Here is a 19,246-nt window from a genome sequence, read left to right on the forward strand (position 1 = left end):
CCACGTGTTATGTAGAAAAGTTATTTATCTGAAATGAAATGTACAATTGAAGCACACTCTGAGTATATAATATTCGGTTACATCAGAACTTAGACACCTTTACTTGTTGACAAAAAATTTATTTTATAAAATTCTTAAATTTTATTTTTCAACAAGCAGCCCCGACAGACGTTGTTCTGCTCTAGCTTTGGTCTATCTGTATATATTTTAAGCAGCTTTTACTTCTTACTATCCCTTCCCCTCTCTTCCCCTTTTCCTTATCTTTTTGTTCACTCTTTCCTTTGCCTTTCTCTTTTTCTGCGTCTCTTTCTCCCTTTCCGCATTTTCCTCACTTCTTTTCCGGTCGATCTATACCTACCTCTTTCGTCGCTTAACTCCATCTCTTTCTTCTTCCCTCTTTTCTTTTTTCTCTAGTTCTTCTCCATCCCTTTTTCCCAGCCCCAGCTCAGTCTCAGTAGTTCTCTGCTCCATTTCGCGGAAAAAAGTATCGTCATACTCATTTAGGCAAAGGGGCTACCTATATACCAAATTTCAGACAAATCGAACCGTTAATAGAATTTGTTCGAAAAGATCGGACCCTGGTCCACTTCTCGCAAAGTAACTTCACAGGAACGCTATCCTATCTTTCAAGTTGGATCAAACTGCACACGGTGTGAAAATTTGATTAGAACCGGTTAAAGAGTTTGGAGTCCAACGCGGACAAACAACTTGATACAAAATTTATATATGTATATTATGATGAAAAAAAATATATTTATGGACTCGACAATATTCAAATACTGACAGTTAGTCGATTGCATGCTATATAGAAATTGAATACTAGCTAGTCGATATGAAATCGATGCAAAAATTGCTAGTAGATTAAACGACAACTCGATTAGCCGAATAATCGATTGTAAACAAGAGCCCCAATTTTTACCCTCTTACTGCTGATGATGTATTGAAGTACCATATACGGGAGAGAATGTGAACCAGGGTATCATCCTTCAGCGCCTAAAAGCGACAGATTTGTGCATCGAATAGATTCAGTGAGAGTTCATGGGTTGTTTTTGCTTATATTAACGAGTTTCGCTGATACTCTCGTTGCTAGGAGTATAAACAATTCGGCTTGTCTTTTCCCTGGACATTCAATCCAGTGCCGCTTTGTTTCCCCAGTTACTTATGGATTCCCTTGTAAGACCACAGAAGAGCTCTGGACCATAGAACGCCTCTAAAGCACCCTGCTTGGCTAAGTAGGTATTTCACATAGCTTTTAAATACAAATCTTTTAAGGTGCCTTGCCATCTAACCTTTATCATATTTATATCTATAATTGTATTACGTAAAGTTGTAGAATTAAGAAGGAAAGTTATGCCGAGCTAAGCTCGCTCACCCTGTCACTGTTGTGAATCTATTCGAAACTCCCCATTTCATATGTATTAAGTATCTTGAAGTATTATTTGTTCAAACTTTTTTGTTCTATAGCAAAGACAAAACCCAATCATATCGTTTTCTTCACATTAACAAAGCTTTAAATAAAAGGGAGTGCTGAGTGTGCCTTTGTGTTTCCGCTGACTATTTTCGACACTACAACGCTTGGATTGGTTGCATTTCCTACGTACAAAATCTAAGCAGACTTTGGTCTAGCACAGTTTGGGACGGCTTAGGTTCCAATCAATTTACGTTGATTTCCTGTGTCATTAGACGCGCGACAAACTTTTTACCAATTCACGGTAAATATACAAAATGTTTAATTGCATATATTTAACATTCACATACTATACAACAAACACATAAAATAGCACAGTCATAAAAATAAAAAACAAAGGCCCGGCAACAACTTCAACTTCGATAACGCAGCCAGTGACATAAAATAGTGTTGTTGTGGCGGACACTAAAGCAATATTTACACAATTTATGGCTATCTAAGCATGGACACTTTTTTATGCATTTGCATCCGGTGCTCCGCCGATAGCCGCCAACACGGTCACTGATTTTTTTATATCATACGTACACTGTCGCCACTGTCCATCAATATCTCCCGTCCTCTGACCAACCGTTTTGCAAATGGCCAACTCGTTTTATTCTTTCTTATTTTTTTTTTTTAGTTCTGTGCTCACATAAATGGTTTTGTTGGGGTTTTCGCACTGCCATCTTTTTATTTCAATTTTCATATCTTCTTCTCTGCATTACATTGTCTATATAATATTTAATTCATTTTATTACACATACATAATTTTATGTTCATCACCTCAACGTCAATCGGGACTACAAACTGAATTGGTTATGAGCGTCGCGCATGCGTACTTCTTTACCGTACCGAATCTTAGACGCATATGCGCTGCATGCAACCAAATCAATATTGGTTATGCCTGCAGCGACGGGCTCAAGAGAGCGAGCTAGGTTAGTACAACGAATCAGCGAGCAGAATCACTACCACATGCTGAGTGAGTAGGGAGCGTTGAGTACTGCCATGGCACAGATGGATATGATCGACATTTAATGGTGTAAAAAGTTATTTGAATGATAGCAACAAAAAATTGTGATAAGTTATTTTATGCGACGGACAAAGGTGTATGCTGGGAGGGGAGAGGATTTGTCCGCGTGACTTAACTTTGCATCAGAAATCTACAGCATTACTATATATGATAATATCATTTATAATTAATTTCTGATCACAGCCCTGCCAACAAGTATTTTCATTTGACATTCATATTCGACAGGCGACAGCCTAGTAAAAATACCTCAAGTAAGATAGCTTATAATATAGTGCGTTATACAAATACACAATTTCTTCCAAATAGATAAATAGGTTCTTGAGATATATATGAAGGAACAAAAATGATAGTACAATATAAAACTAGCGTAAATACGATTTGTTTATATCCAAAAAACGTCGCAACCTTGTAACTGTCATGCTGAACATACACCCAGTAGATATCGCGGGCGAGGCGGGCTTTCTGACTTCGGACACTCTAACCTTCTTACTATGTTCGACTTTATCCCGGACAGGACGAACTATTGTATGCCGATAACTGCTCCCTATACAACCTTCACCCGTCATTCCCCCGAGAGAGGAGTGGGGAAGAGGAATCATCTGGAGCAGGGGACCGATTAACTTGTTCACGGAATGCTCGAAGTTGGACGGAAAGGTTGGTGGGGGTTCTTTTGTCAAGAGCTAAATGTAAGCCGCACTGATCACTGCAGTGTATTCCAAGCGGAAGTTGCTGCGATTAAGGATGCGGTGGATTAAATGCTATCCAATGCTACTATGGTTGGGGAATTCAACATCTACTCTGATAGCCAAACGGATATCAATGCCTTGAGTTCAACTACAGTGCGATCGAGCGTGGTCTGGGAGTGCCTGACATCGCTTGCGATTGCATCGAACTATTTTATAATTAAGTTTATCTGGGTCCCGGGCCACAGTGATATCCCGGCAAACTGTCAAGCGGATCTCTTAGCCAGCATCGGCACAACTGAACCGGATGAAGATGGCTGTGGGGATTTCTGGTCTCCGCTGGCCACCTGTGGGTTGCTCCTCCATAGCCGGGCCTCGAGTCAGCTCAGCAAACGTTGGGCGGACACCACCTCTTGCAGGGTATCAAGATCTTTCTGGCCGAAAGTGGATGGCAGGAGGTCTGCCAAAATAATTGGGTTCACTAAGGCTCACCTATCAATGGTCATTGGGGTTTGACAGGGCACTGACCCATGGGTATCCATGCGGTACGTTTCAGTATACTGGAAACTCCATCCTGCTGCAACTGTATGACGAGGTGGAATGCTCAAATCACTTTATGCTGGATTGCCCAGCTTTTGCCAGAACTAGGCGAAAGTACTTCGGTCGCAACTCACTTGGATCTCCCGAGGATTTATCCAAGGTTGAGATCGGTATCATTCGGAACTTTATCTACGTCACCGTTATCTTACTTTATGTGGTATCACAAGGGACCTTCATGTTGTCCACGTGAGCTTCCCTTATCAGAGCAGCTCTTATCCATTATCCATGTACAGAATTATCCAAAGCGATTGAGCCGTTGCCGAGATAGGAGCGCATATTTAGAGAAATAAAGAGGTGGTAACTCTGTTCTGAACCCTACCCAAAAAACAGTTGCTTTTAAGTACAAAATCATCCAAAGCGATTGAGCCGTTGCCGAGATAGGAGCGCATATTTAGAGAGATAAAGAGGTGGTAACTCTTGGGTGAACCCTTCTCCAAAAACAGTTGCTTTTAAGTACCTACGGCGTAAAAAAACATTCGTCTGGTAGTCAAATTTGCATATATTATTAAAGTTTTTAAGATTTACGAATAGGTGGCATCTTTGAAGGAATATACTGAATAACAAACCCTAAGCAAAAGTTCTTAAGCGCGGTATCCACATCGCAAGAAATGAAAAATTCCATACAAGAAGCTCAAGAAATGCCCAAGAAAACTTCGATTGTAAAGCAGTATCCACCTAGCAAGAAAACTCATATGCTTCTTGCTACCTCTTTCTAAAGATTTTTTAGCAAACGCGCACAGGGGAGCTCTGGCTTCGCTAAGAAAAATATGTGCCTCTCATTATAGAGCGATAAAGGAAATGTTAAAACTAATTGGCTGCTATTATTTTCCATACAAGAAATATATACGAAATTTTCCTTCGAATTTAAAATCTATGTATATATGTACCAAATCTTTTCTATTGGTAGAGATGTTCCCGAGATAGTAGTGGATATATACATATAGATCTAAAAAGGTCAATTGGTATATAGATCTAATAAGGTCAATTGGTAACCCTAGGTGACAAATCGCTTTAAAATATTTGTATTATAATACGTCATAAGATACTATTCGTTTGATACTCATACTGGCATAGCGCTTTTAATTAAAACCAGTAAGGAAGGCTAAGTTCGGGTGGAACCGAACATTACATACTCAGCTGAGAGCTTTCGAGACAAAATAAGGGAAAGTCACCATGTAGGAAAATGAAGCTAGGGTAACCCTGGAATGTGTTTGTATGACATGGGTATCAAATGGAAGGTATTAAAGAGTATTTCAAAAGGGAGTGGGCCATAGTTCTATAGGTGGACGCCATTTCGGGATATCACCATAAAGGAGGACCAGGGGTGACTCTAGAATGTGTTTGTACGATATGGGAATCAAATGAAAGGTGTTAATGAGTATTTTAAAAAGGAGTGGGCCTTTGTTCTATAGGTGGACGCCTTTTCGAGATATCGCCATAAAGGTGGACCAGGGGTGACTCTAGAATTTGTTTGTATGATATGGGTATCAAATGAAAGGTATTAATGAGTATTTCTAATGGGAGTGGGCCTTAGTTCTATAGGTGGAGGCCTTTTCGAGATATCGCCATAAAGGTGGACCAGGGGTGACTCTAGAATTTGTTTGTACGATATGGGTATCAAATGAATGGTGTTAATGAGTATTTTAAAAGGGAGTGGGCCTTAGTTCTATAGGTGGATTCCTTTTCGAGATATCGCCATAAAGGTGGACCAGGGGTGGCTCTAGAATGCGTTTGTACAATATGGGTATCAAACGAAAGGTGTTAATGAGTATTTTAAAAGGGAGTGGGCCTTAGTTCTATAGAAGGACGCCTTTTCGAGATATCACCATAAAGGTGGACCAGGGGTGACTCTAGAATTTGTTTGTACGATATGGGTATCAAATGAGAGGTGTTAATGAGTATTTTAAAAGGGAGTGGGCCTTAGTTCTATACGTGGACGCCTTTTCGAGATATCACCATAAAGGTGGACCAGGGGTGACTCTAGAATTTGTTTGTACGATATGGGTATCAAATGCAAGGTGTTAATGAGTATTTTAAAAGGGAGTGTGCCCTAGTTCTATAGGTGGATTCCTTTTCGAGATATCGCCATAAAAATGGACCAGGGGTGGCTCTAGAATGCGTTTGTACAATATGGGTATCAAACGAAAGATGTTGATGAGTATTTTAAAAGGGAGTGGGCCTTCGTTCTATGGGTGGACGCCTTTTCGAGATATCGGAATAATGGTGGACCAGGGGTGAGACTAACATTTTTTTGTACGATATGGGTATCAAATGAAAGGTGTTAATGAGTATTTTAAAAGGAGTGGGCCTTAGTTCTATAGGTGGACGCCTTTTCGAGATATCACCATAAAGGTGGACCAGGGGTGACTCTAGAATTTGTTTGTACGATATGGGTATCAAATGAAAGGTGTTAATGAGTATTTTAAAAGGGAGTGGACCTTAGTTCTATTGGTGGACGCCTTTTCGAGATATCGCCATAAAGGTGGACCAGGGGTGACTCTAGAATTTGTTTCTACGATATGGGTATCAAATGAAAGGTGTTAATGAGTATTTTAAAAGGGAGTGGGCCTCAGTTCTATGGGTGGACGCCTTCTATAGGTGGACGCCTTTTCGAGGTATCGCCATAAAGGTGGACCAGGGGTGACTCTAGAATTTGTTTGTACGATATGTGTATCAAATGAAAGGTGTTAATTAAAAGGGAGTGGGCCTTAGTTCTATTGGTGGACGCCTTTTCGAGATATCGCCATAAAGGTGGAGCAGGGGTGACTCTAGAATTTGTTTCTACGATATGGGCTTCAAATGAAAGGTGTTAATGAGTATTTTAAAAGGGAGTGGGCCTTAGTTCTATTGGTGGACGCCTTTTCGAGATATCGCCATAAAGGTGGACCAGGGGTGACTCTAGAATTTGTTTCTACGATATGGGTATCAAACGAGAGGTGTTAATGAGTATTTTAAAAGGGAGTGGGCCTTAGCTCTATAGGTGGACGCCTTTTCGAGATATCGTTATAAAGGTGGACCAGGGTTGACTCTAGAATGCGTTTGTACAATATGGGTATCAAACGAAAGGTGATAATGAGTATTTTAAAATGGAGTGCTCAAGTTATTGTGTTAAGGGCTGAGCGGAAGGACAGACGGTCGACTGTGTATAAAAACGGAGCGTGGCTTCAACCGATTTCGCCCATTTTCACAAAAAACAGTTATTGTCATAGAATCTATGCCCCTACCAAATTTCACAAGGATTGGTTAATTTTTGTTCGACTTATGGCATTAAAAATATTCTAGACAAATTAATTGAATAAGGGCGGAGCCACGTCCATTTTAATTTTTTTTTTCATTTTTGTATTTTGTTGCACCATATCATTACTGGAGTTGAAAGTTGACATAATTTACTCTTATACTGTAATGATATTAAATTTTTTGTTATAATTTGACTTTTAAAATTTTTTTTTTAAAGTGGGCGTGTTCGTCATCTGATTTTGCTAATTTTTAACTTAGCACACACAAAAGGAGTAACGCTTTTGCCAAATTTGAGCGTGATATCATCAACGACTGCCAAATTACGGCTTGCAAAACTTTCAAATTACCTTCTTTCAAAAGTGGGCGGTGCCACGCCCATTGTCCAAAATTTTACCAGTTTTCTATTGTACGTCATAAGGTCAACCCACCTACCAAGTTTCATCCCTTTATACGTATTTGGTAATGAATTATCGCACTTTTTGGGTTTTTCGATATTTTCGATATCGAAAAAGTGGGCGTGGTTATAGTCCGATTTCGTTCATTTTAAATAGCGATCTGAGATGAGTGCCCAGGAACCTACATACCAAATTTCACCAAGATGCCTCAAAATTTACTCAAGTTATCGTGTTTACGGACGGACGGACGGACATGGCTAAATAAATTTATTTTTTCGCCCATATCATTTTGATAGATTAGATTAGATTAGATTATTATTTATTTCATTATTCTCATAAGCGTATGTACATATTCGATAGCTTAATTTTACATGTCTACAATATCATTACTTAGAGAATAGTTAGTGACATCTTTATTTTATATAATAAAAATAGTGTTGTATGTCACATCATGTTTTAACAAATTCCATTGTATAAATAGTAGTAGTGGGGTGAACAAAAAAAAAAGAATACAAGATATATATAAAAAAAATTTATTTAAAATGAGAATAAGATATTTCAAAAATAAATTGACTAAATTAAGTCATGAAACAATTTGAAGAAAGAATACAAAAGCTAAGTTTACAGAATTCCTCATAAGAAAACAGCAAAAAGAAAATTCAAAACTATACAATGCATATATAAAATTAAAGACTATATTATACAACGTAGTGCATCAAAATTTCTATCTGGTTGGTATCAAACTCAAGAAGCCAAGTTTTTATTTTTTTTAAAAACACAGATCTGGATCTAATGTCTCGTATGTTTTCTGGAAGGGAATTAAAAAGTTTGCAGGATAAGACAGTGTAGGAATTTCTAAACAATGTTGTTCGAAAAACTGGTAAAGAAACAAGTGTGCTATGGTTACTACGCAGGCTGTACATTCCTCGTGTGGGATTTTGCAAATAGCCACCTCTCATGTAAAAAATTTTTAAAACTTTGTAATAGAACAAATGCCGAACTGGGAATATTTTTGATCTTCTAAATAAGTCAAAGGAGTGAGTCCGACGTGGACAATTAAAAATTTTCCTTACTGAACATTTTTGCAGTACAGTTAATTGATTTATTTTATTGGAGTGAGCACCACCCCAGCAACTTATTCCATATTCTAATTTTGAATGAAATATACTATAATAAACTGTTTTCAGTGTATGGTTTGGAACGTATTTTCTAAGACGGTAAAGTATACGATTGGTTGAATGTAAGTATTTTCTTACAGTTGCGATTTGCTCATTCCAGTATAGATTACGGTCAATTGTGACTCCTAGGTATTTGAAGCTATTCACTTTTTCAATTTCAAAGCAGTTAGAGTCACATGCTGTATTATTTTGAAAAGAATACTGATAACGATGGTTGGAGCACTTGTTACTATATAGGATATTACGTTTGCATATTGCACTGTGAAAAGTTATATTAAGATCTTGTGCTTCTTGAAGTTTTGGACTAAAGCACATTAATTTGGTTTTATTGCTGACAACCAGTTTATGTTCCGCAAACCATGACCGAAGTATGTGTATATCGTGGTTCAGATCCGCTATCAAATTTAAAGGATCCGTTGAGTTATATGCAATTCCTAGGTCATCCGCAAATGCTTCGACTTTGCCCTTAAAAGGTTGAATAAATAGTGAGTTCACATAGATAAGGAATAATATGGGACCCAGAACCGATCCTTGTGGTACACCAGAGTTTATGACTTTGGTCTCACTAAGAGTGTTGCCTATTTTCACTCTTTGTGTTCGATTTCCTAAATAAGAAACAAATCAATTGTATAATAAGCCACGAATTCCCAAATCATAAAGCTTATTTAAAAGACGGCCATGATCAACCATATCGAATGCTTTTGTAATGTCCACAAAAAGCCCAGCACAATCTTTTTTTGAATCAATACCCTTGTATATAGTTGAACAGAAGTCCAAAAGAGCATCTTCCGTAGAAAGACCATCCCTGAAACCAAATTGCAAAGGACTAAGAAAATTTATTTTTTCAAAGTAGGATAACATCCTTACTTTTACAATTTTTTCAAAAATTTTAGTAATTGATGACAAAAGTGAAATCGGCCTATAGTTAGCCATATCTTTTTTATTACCTTTTTTGAGAATCGGTATTACAATTCCTAATTTTAATTGTTCTGGGAAAATCCCAGTTGTAACACTCAAGTTAAAGATATGTTTTAAAACATCAACAATATTGTATGAGATTTTCTTTAACATAACGTTAGAGATTCCATCATGACCGGAAGAATTACTATTTTTCAAAGATTTGATTGCAGTTAAAATTTCCGGTCCTGAGATTGGCTCAAAAAAGAAGCTGTTGCTTCTGAAAGAATCTTTAGCTACTCCAAAATCAGAGCAACAATCGCAAAGGGGTGTCACATTTGGCGGAAAGTTTGACTTCACAATTGAAGTAAAGTATTCATTAAAATCATTTGCTATTTCTATGGGAACAGAAATATCAACGCCTTCTTTTTGTAAAACAAAATGAGAATCTTGCCTTTTTGTGTTTTTATCAATAATCCTATTTATTACTTTCCACTCTTCTTTTGGATTACCTTTGGATTTATTGACTAAGTTATTATAATAATCGTCCCCACATTTACGAATTTCTCCATTGATTCGTTTGCATATTTGCTTAAAACGAGTATTCAAATTGGTGTCACATGGATGTTTGTTGCACTTTTTTTTTAAATTTATTTTTGAACCTAATTCTATTCAAAAGGCATTTAGTTATCCACGGTTTGAGTCTGATTTCTGATGCTTTTTTGTTAACGCAGTATGTTGAGGAGTTAATGCATTGCATTAAATTATCTAAAAACAAGCCGTATGCCCTTGATACATTTTCTTCGGCGTATACATTGCTCCAAATATTTAAGCGAAGTTCAATATTTAGTTGATCAAAATTAATTTTTTCCACAACATGCCTATTTCTTTTTCTAACGTCTTTCTCAACCATTGTGTTTTTAAAGAGAATACCACTCATACAGTGATCCGTGATACCCAGGTCCGAGTTAATAGCGGAACAGGCAGACCAAGAAGAACCAAAGAAGCGGCACAGTACGTGATCAAGACACGTACCTGCCACTGGTCTAGTAGCTTCGTTTATAAGTGAATATAACCCATGATCTGACAATACCATGTTATAATTATTAAGTACAGAGCTTGTACTTAATAGATCCAGATTAAAATCGCCCAAAATTACAAGATTCGTCGTTGATACACTACTTAATAATGAATTGAACTCATCGATAAATAATTGAGAAAGTTGCGAGTGAAGTCTATAAATACAGACAAATACAAAGTTTATTTTGCAAATGCAGCACGAAACCTTTATAGCGTCAGCACTAGTGAGACTAAGTCGTTCAATTTTGCTACAGTCAAACGAATCATGAACAAAAACCCCTACACCGCCAGCTGGATACGAATCATTAGCACTTGCATAGAATTTATAATTAGGTAAATTAAATTCGTAGAAGTCTATATCTATCTCGATTAGTTTATGCCGTTACGGATTACCGTTATGCGAACAAAGTTAATATACTCTGTGAGCTCTGCTCAGCTGAGTATAAAAATTATTGCAAATAGGTAGCAACCTTGTAAAATCAGTTTCATTGGCATCGCCTAGGTAAAAAATTTTAGAACTTCATACACTATCTGTTCACAAAATCAATCAAATCGGTTGCGGCTTTTCTGAGATATGAGCGCAAAGATATTTAAAAAACAAGTAAGGAAGGCTAAGTTCGGGTGCAACCGAACATTACATACTCAGCTGAGAGCTTTGGAGACAAAATAAGGAAAAATCACCATGTAGGAAAATGAACCTAGGGTAACCCTGGAATGTGTTTGTATGACATGGCTATCAAACGGAAGGTATTAAAGGGTATTTTAAAAGGCAATGAAAAGGTGTTAATGATTATTTAAAAGGGAGTAGACCTTAGTTCTCTAGGTGGACGCCTTTTCGAGATATCGCCATAAAGGTGGACCACGGATGACTCTATGTGTTTGTACGGTATGGGTATCAAATCAAAGGTATTAATGAAGGGAATGGCCCTTAGTTGTATATGTAAAGGCATTTTCGAGATATCGACCAAAATGTGGGCCAGGGTGACCCAGACCATCATCTGTCGGGTAGCTCTAATTTATTTATATATGTAATACCACGAACAGTATTCCTGCCAAGATTCCAAGGGCTTTTGGTTTCTTCCTGCAAACTTTTTCATTTTCTTCTACTTAATATGGTAGGTGTCACACCCATTTTACCAAGTTTTTTCTAAAGTTATATTTTGCGTCAATAAACCAATCCAATTACCATGTTTCATCACTTTTTTCATATTTGGTATAGAATTATGGCATTTTTTCCTTTTTTCGTAATTTTCGATATCGAAAAAGTGGGCGTGGTCATAGTCGGATCACGGCCATTTTTTATACCAAGATGAAGTGAGTTCAGGTATGGACGTGAACTATGTTTAGTAAAGATATATCGATGGGTGGTACTAATATTTCCATATATCATTCAATTTTGAGACAGTGATAAACTATCACTGCACCGATTTGTGGTATCACATTTTCTTAGGAAAATCGCAAGACTAGGCAATCAACTAGTGAAATGCCATTAAATAAAAAACAAAATAATTGGCGCTATTAGCTTCCGAGGAGATTTAGGCCGAGTTCCCCCTTCAATTTGCTACTTTTTAATTATTCATACAAAATTAGCATGGCGGCACCTCAATGTTTTATGCTGACTTCGGCAGCTGTAAGGAAGATGAATTTTTGCTGATAAGCTTTTTCAAGGCAGATCTATAAAAGTAGATAGCAAAGCAAATTCAGCCGAATCGATTTTGTTTTACTGACAATCTGCTGTACTAAATTTTGCCAATCAGCTGATGAGATTGCACCACCCTGTACCGAATTCGCTCTGGCTCAGAACTTGAAGCCTGGTCTTTCAGCACACCACTGCGGCCGACATTACCTTGTGCTGAATTTGCTTTGCCATAGTTCATCGTTATTTTCAGGGCGAATCAAGGCTAATCCATACAAGGCGATGGCAAAGCGAATTCAATCAATTCGTCGTGCCGAAAAATGTCAAGTCAAAAGAAAATTTTCAACACAAAATTTGAGCAATTTTTTTAACAGACTCCCCATCAAGGCGAATCCATACCAGGTGGTGTCAAAGCGAATTCAACCAATTCGCTGTTCAGAAGAATGTCAAGTCAAAAGAAAATGTTCATTGATTCCGATTGACTGGCATATTAAAGTACAAGGCGCTGTATGGAAAATAATCAAGATGAAGCAATCAGCTGTTGGGATAACAACACCTGCTACTGAATTCGCCTTGCTCCCCATGGTACGACATTTTCCCAGGAAAATCACAATAAACAAGCAATCATCTGATTTCCTGCGACTCACATTGGTTCAGCTCTAGAACAAACTATTGATCTACTGAAATATACATACGCAATCGATTCATTGGTTTTGAAGGTGGTACGGCTTAATATTTATATTATGTTAAGCCACAATTCAGAGCTTTTCGAAATACCAACCCACTGTGCGGAATGGAAAATGGTCAACGAAGAACGAAGAGAGCTTACAGCATGTACATATACTGAAGAATCGCAATATGACTTGAATAGAGCTCTATTCAAGTCATATTGTGTGAATCATGCGAATAAATAAAATGCAAAAATTAAAAAAATGGACAAAATAAAACAAAGTCAATAAAGCATAAATTAACAAATAAAAACGTTAAAACTCACTTAAAAGATGAGCAATAAATGGAAAACTTATAGGCCGCACTTGCCCGTAACCACAAACGTCCGATCGTGGTTTTCTTTGTGCCAAGCTAAGTCTGGGTGGGAGCGCGAAACATAGGAAGAAATAAAACGAATGTGCAGTTGGCGGTGTAAGTGATTGGATGGCTGTTGGGTTGGTGGACTGGCTGAATGGATAAAACAGGCTAGCAGGCAAGCCGGCACACGGTCAACAATCATGTCAACTTGTGGATAACGCAAACTTGCGAAAGACAATCAAACAAAAAAGAATACAAAAACAAGGAAAGAATATTTATCAACACACAAATGCATAAATTTATATACATATACATACCTAGTCACCTCAATAAAGGCCATACAAACCGGAGTTGCACCTCTGGCAATTTCGATCGAATATCGAACACAATATATGGGTGTAGAGTTATAGTTTGGCGCTCAACTGCGGTAGTTGTTGTTTTTTGTGATTGCTGTTGACTGTCAAAGTAGGTAGTGCGTGAAATCAGAAGCGCGCTACACCACAAATGAGAGCATCTATTAGTTCCCAAAAAATTTCAAAGTTGTTCTTAATATAAACTCAGAAATCGGGTAACACCATTTAGGCCCCTTTGGCTTATCACCCACTTCAACATCCGTACTTCTTGTTGGCTTATTTCATGGCCCTTACATTAGGTCATTGCTGCCTCTTAAAGGTGTAACCTTTAGTCGACCGCGGCCTCATCATCCTACCGGAAGCCTTTCCCTTCTCATACACTTTTCAGTGGCGATAGTTTCTGCCGACTAAGCTATTGTAAGCGAATTGTGTCGATCTAATTCTTCACGGGCTGATGTCAAGCGCTCACTATAACGATCGGTTGGTGCCACTAAAGCTTCAAAGCGCTGTACAATTTTTAATCCTGTCCGGTACTGTAAGTATATCTGTTAGTCTCTCTTCATTATAAGATTCTGATTGCTTCATTGTGGTCGTACGACTGACTGCCCTACAAGACAACTTCGTGGGGTTGCCAGCGCAATATATATGTAGCTTCTCAAACCCAATTGTCAACCTCACCCACCCGTGGCGAATCCTGTTTCCCGTGGCTCTGGCGACCACGAATTCCTGATGGTTTTAGTGTGTTGGAGGGCGGGATGACCTAGAAGGTTTAATGTGGTCATACCAAATCGTCTACGAGTTGGTCAGGCTAATACGTTGATGGTCCTTCTTACCAGAACGTACCGGATCTGCATCCGGCAAAGGACTATCAACATCTATAACACTCCCCAAGGCCTTCGGGGAGTGTCCTTATCGCTACAACAACAACAACTTCATAGCTCAACATAAAATATGAGGAAGAAAGAGTCGGGATTCAAGGGATTGATAAGCGCAATACAAAGCTTTAGAGCTTCAAAGCTTCCACAGCCCAATTTTCAATCTCACCTACGCGAGTCCTGTTACAAATATGAATGTATCGTACACATAATTAGCAGTCGAGGCTTTCGCGACCCCAAGTTCTCATGGCACTAGGGGGTGGGGGCGGTATGGCCTAGAACCTTTAATGTGGTCATACTAATCGTCCCCGATATGCGAGGGATAGTACCTTAATGGTGCTTTGTTACCGGATCGTACCGGATCTATATCTGGCACAGGACCATCAACATCGATAAAACTCCCCAAAATCTTCGGGGAGTGTCTTTATCGTTAATACAACAACAACAACAAGAAAAATAGGTATTATATAAAAAAAGAATAAAAAGCAGTCTGCCATCATCCAATAAGCACGATCCGCATTATATTCTATATATTACAAAAAAAGGGTTTACAAAAAATTAGAAAACAATTTTTCTAATAACAGACCACTGTAGTCTTGTTACTTTTACCTAAGTAAGGCGACAATCTAATAAAGTTTCTTGTCGTTGTTGTTGTTGTTTCAGCGATAATGACACTCTCCGAAGGTTTGGGAAGTGTTATCAATGCTGATGGTCCTTTGCAGTACGTTCCGGTAACATGCACCATTAAGCAACAAGCGACCATGTGGGGAACGACTTACTATGACACATTGAATATTCCTGGCCATCCCGCCCCATCCACTAGTTTTATGAGGAACTGAAGTCACCAGAGCTTCGCGTGCTAAAGAAGCAAAATTCACCACGGGTAGCTGAGGAGGACAATTGAGTTGGAGAAGCTATAAATTGCGCTGACAACCCCTTGAAAAGGTTAAGCTACACAACCCCTTCTTATCGTAGCGTATCCTGAGGATTACTGAGTGACATTGCCCATTTATCATACAGGAAAAAGTCGTCCGCCAGACGTTTGTGGATCTTTGCGACTGGGCAACATCTTTATGTATAATGTGTTTCGATGGATATCCATCGGCGGCAGTGGAAGTGGAACATCGTCACTGCGGTGGAAAGGATGATTGAATAATGCCAATAATGTTACGAATATTAGCAACACTAAGGGGTACTGCCATCTCTAAGCCGATGCTAAGCAATGATTGCATGCACATCCATAAATCAATCATTATGTATCTACATAAACGAATCAATCATTATGTTTACACATATGTACGTACGCAGCGGAGAAGAGATGCACAAACACATGCAGATATCTTATCTGAGATGCTCCCAAAAGTATGCAATTGTAATTGTGGAAGTGTCGCTCACAAATACACGCGTATATGAGAAGCTATACACGTGCATCTGTAGTTATAATTATATGGCAGTAACTAAGTAAATTCTGGAAGCGCCTAGAAGATGCAACGAGGAAATCACAGAGTATAAGCACCAACAGTAGAGGCGCGAGAGTCAGTTTTGATTAAGTACGCTATCTGTCGAGCAATAGTAGAGTAATTTATTGTGAAGTACTTTAAAAAAGACCATTTTGCATTACTGAATAGTGGTGTTATTTATTCAACAGTTTAGTGATTCGAACTTAGCAGAAGGTTGCAAATAAGAGGTTTTGCAGTAAAATCGTTACAATTGGTGTCAGAAGAGGAATTGTTGAATAAATTCCGAAGATTGGGAATACAACTTGGACATGGCAAAGTTGAGTGAATTGAGGATCCAGCAACTGAAAAAGGAGAAGCGTGGTTTGAATACAACCGGCAATAAGATCGAACTTCAAGCACGGCTACGAGAGGTAATGGAGTCGCAAGGCATTGATGTGGACGAGTATGTCTTTTATCCTGATGCGGACGAGACAACAACAAAAATTGAAGAGAAAAACGAAACATCGCAGACAGTTACGAGCACAGACTTGAACATGATTTTGGCTGCAATATTTGCACAAACATTGACAGTAACATCAATGTCGTCGCAAATGTCAGAAATGTCGTCACAAATGTGATCCCAACTGGAATCGCAGGAGAACCGCATAACGTCAAAGATTGAAACACAAGAAACGCGTATTTCACAAATGTCGACACAGATTACATCCAAGATGGAAACTCAACTGGTAGAACAGAAAACGTATATGTCATCACAGATGGAATCACAGGAGACACGTATAGCATCTCAACTGGAATCGCAGAACCGTATAACATCGAAGATTGAAGCACAAGAGGCACGAATATCCGAAATGTCGGCACAAATATCAGCGCAGATCTCTGCACAACTGGAAGAGCAAGAAGGACGTATTTCTTCGCAGATGGAGGCGCAAGACAAAAAAATTTTGCAACTTGAGGACAAAATCGAGGCCGAGATTGAAACATTGCGAGGTCATATACATTGCAACTAAATCGCCCAGTTGTTTCAGCAAGAAATACGAAGGTATAAACTCCATCTTTTGGCGGCTCTGTTCCTTTCCAGGTCTTTAAGCTACGATTTGAGCAACAGTGAACAACTGGAATGCTGAAGATAAAGTTGCTGCAATGTTCATGGCATTGAAAGGGCCTGCAGGTGAGATTTTACAAACCATTCCAGAGGGCGAACGGAAGTGTTATGAAGCATTGATGGGCGCTCTAGAGAGACGATACACAACTGAGCATAGGAGACAGATATACCAAATGGAGTTACTGAACCGCTTCCAGAAGCCTGGTGATACATTGCAAGAGTTTGCGTCGGATGTTGAAAGGCTGGCACATTTAGTGAATGCGGATGCACCCGTGGAATACACTGAAAGGGTAAAGATCCAGAGCTTTATAACTGGCATACGGGACGTCGAAACAAAGCGAGCTTCATACGCAAACCCAAAGCCAACATTCGCAGAAACGGTTTCACAAGCTCTGATTCAGGAAACAGTCGCTTCTGTGTAAGCCAATTTTCAAAGCACGCCGTCTGGAAGTAGAAAGACCAGAGTGGGTAGACGCAATATTGGAGGCGCTGAAAGGATCGCAAAAGCGGAGTGAGAGAGTTATCAAATACTTCAAATGCGGGAAGCCCGGTCACATTGCACGTCATTGCGATCTTGATCCTAGTGGTTGCAACAGCATGAGTGGTTGTAATAACAAAGCTGGAGGGGATGAGCAAGAGCGAGTAAGATGTAGAGATCGAGAGCTATTCCAGCTATTGAATGTCCTGTGGTATCTGTGTCGCAAATTGGAAGGAAATCAAGCAGCGTTACCGTCAGAGGGAATGTCGATGGCAAGGAGCGTGTACTGACTGTCGATACGGGCGCATCTCATTCCTTGATCCGATCTGATTTGGTCAACAGGAGAGCAAAGCCACTACCTGGAGCAAGATTGCGTACGATTACTGGCGAGTATAACCAAGTCCAGGGAGAAGTGATCTGTGAAGTCTTACTTGGGAATGTCATGGTTCTACACAAATTCGTTGTGGCGGAGATCGTTGATGAAGTCATATTGGGAGTGGACTTCTTAGTTGACCATGACATCAGGATCGATATGCCAAGAAAGATTATGCGCTATGAGAACCAGGATGTGCCACTTAACTTCAGTTTGGAAAAAGGGTTCAGCAGTAATCGAGTGCTGGTGGAGGAGATTCGACAGAGACCACGAAAGTCAAGGAAAGTAGATCGAGCAAAGGTTGATGGAACGAATGGGCCAAACAAATCAAAACCAAAGGTACCTGCGAGAAAAACACTGGCATTGACAAAACCTAATGGACGCACTAAAACGACTGAAAGAATTTTCCAGAAAGAAACGTCGGAACGATACTGATTATGTGAAGCCAATCCGTCAAGAGCAAGCTCTACAAAGTGGTTCATTGGCCAAACAACAGAGTGCGAGGGAACGATCAAGGATAATGAGTAGTAAGATGAAGCGCAGGTACGATGAGAACAATAATTCTGAAGGTTTCTTGGAGGGAAATTTGGTACTGTTATACAACCCTCACCGGCGAAAAGGGGTTCCATCCAAACTTCGGTGCAGTTGGGAAGGCCCGTACAAAGTTGTGAAGAAGATCAGTGATACCATCTACCGCATACAAACCATTGGGAAACCACGAAGTAGAAGAGTGGTTCATTTGGAGATGCTAGCGGCGTTTAGATCGAGAGATTTGTCTGATCGGGACGATCAGACTTAGGGGGAGGGCAGTGTTACGAATATTAGCAACACTAAGGGGTACTGCCATATCTAAGCCGATGCTAAGCATTGATTGTATGCACATCCATAAATCAATCATTATGTATCTACATAAACGAATCAATCATTATGTCTACACATATGTTCGTACACGCAGCGGAGAAGCAATGCACAAACTCATGCAGATATCTTATCTGAGATGCTTCCAAAAGTATGCAATTGTAATTGTGGAAGTGTCGCCTACAAATACACGTGCATATGAGAAGCTATACACGTGCATCTGTAGTTATAATTATATGGCAGTAACTAAGTAAATTCTGGAAGCGCCTAGAAGATGCAACGAGGAAATCACAGAGTATAAAAGCACCAACAGTGGAGCGCGAGAGTCAGTTTTGATTAAGCACACTATCTGTCGAGCAATAGTAGAGTTATTTATTGTGAAGTACTTTAGTAAAGACCATTTTTCATTACTGAATAGTGGTTTTATTTATTCAGCAGTTTAGTGATTCGAACTTAGCAGAAGGTTGCAAATAAGAGGATTTGCAGTAAAATCGTTACAATATGATTTACGCCTGGGTATATTTGTCGAGCTCTGCCA

General features: G+C 39.1%; 1 protein-coding gene across 4 annotated transcripts in view; it reads right to left on the bottom strand.

Annotated features, from left to right (window-relative positions):
* The window catches only part of blow (blown fuse), a 65,948-nt gene that overhangs the window by 41,984 nt on the left and 4,718 nt on the right, over positions 1-19,246 (bottom strand). Inside the window, exon 1 of one of the 4 annotated variants that reach the window (XM_067774279.1) lies at positions 2,231-2,345. The exons of 1 other annotated variant lie outside the window; for it this stretch is intronic. The gene's annotated coding sequence lies outside the window, so the exon portion shown is untranslated. 2 more of the 4 variants (XM_067774280.1, XM_067774278.1) reach the window with 2 other exon arrangements.

The sequence above is a fragment of the Eurosta solidaginis genome, chromosome 3 (assembly GCF_040869045.1).
Source record: "Eurosta solidaginis isolate ZX-2024a chromosome 3, ASM4086904v1, whole genome shotgun sequence".
Classification (NCBI taxonomy): domain Eukaryota; kingdom Metazoa; phylum Arthropoda; class Insecta; order Diptera; family Tephritidae; genus Eurosta; species Eurosta solidaginis.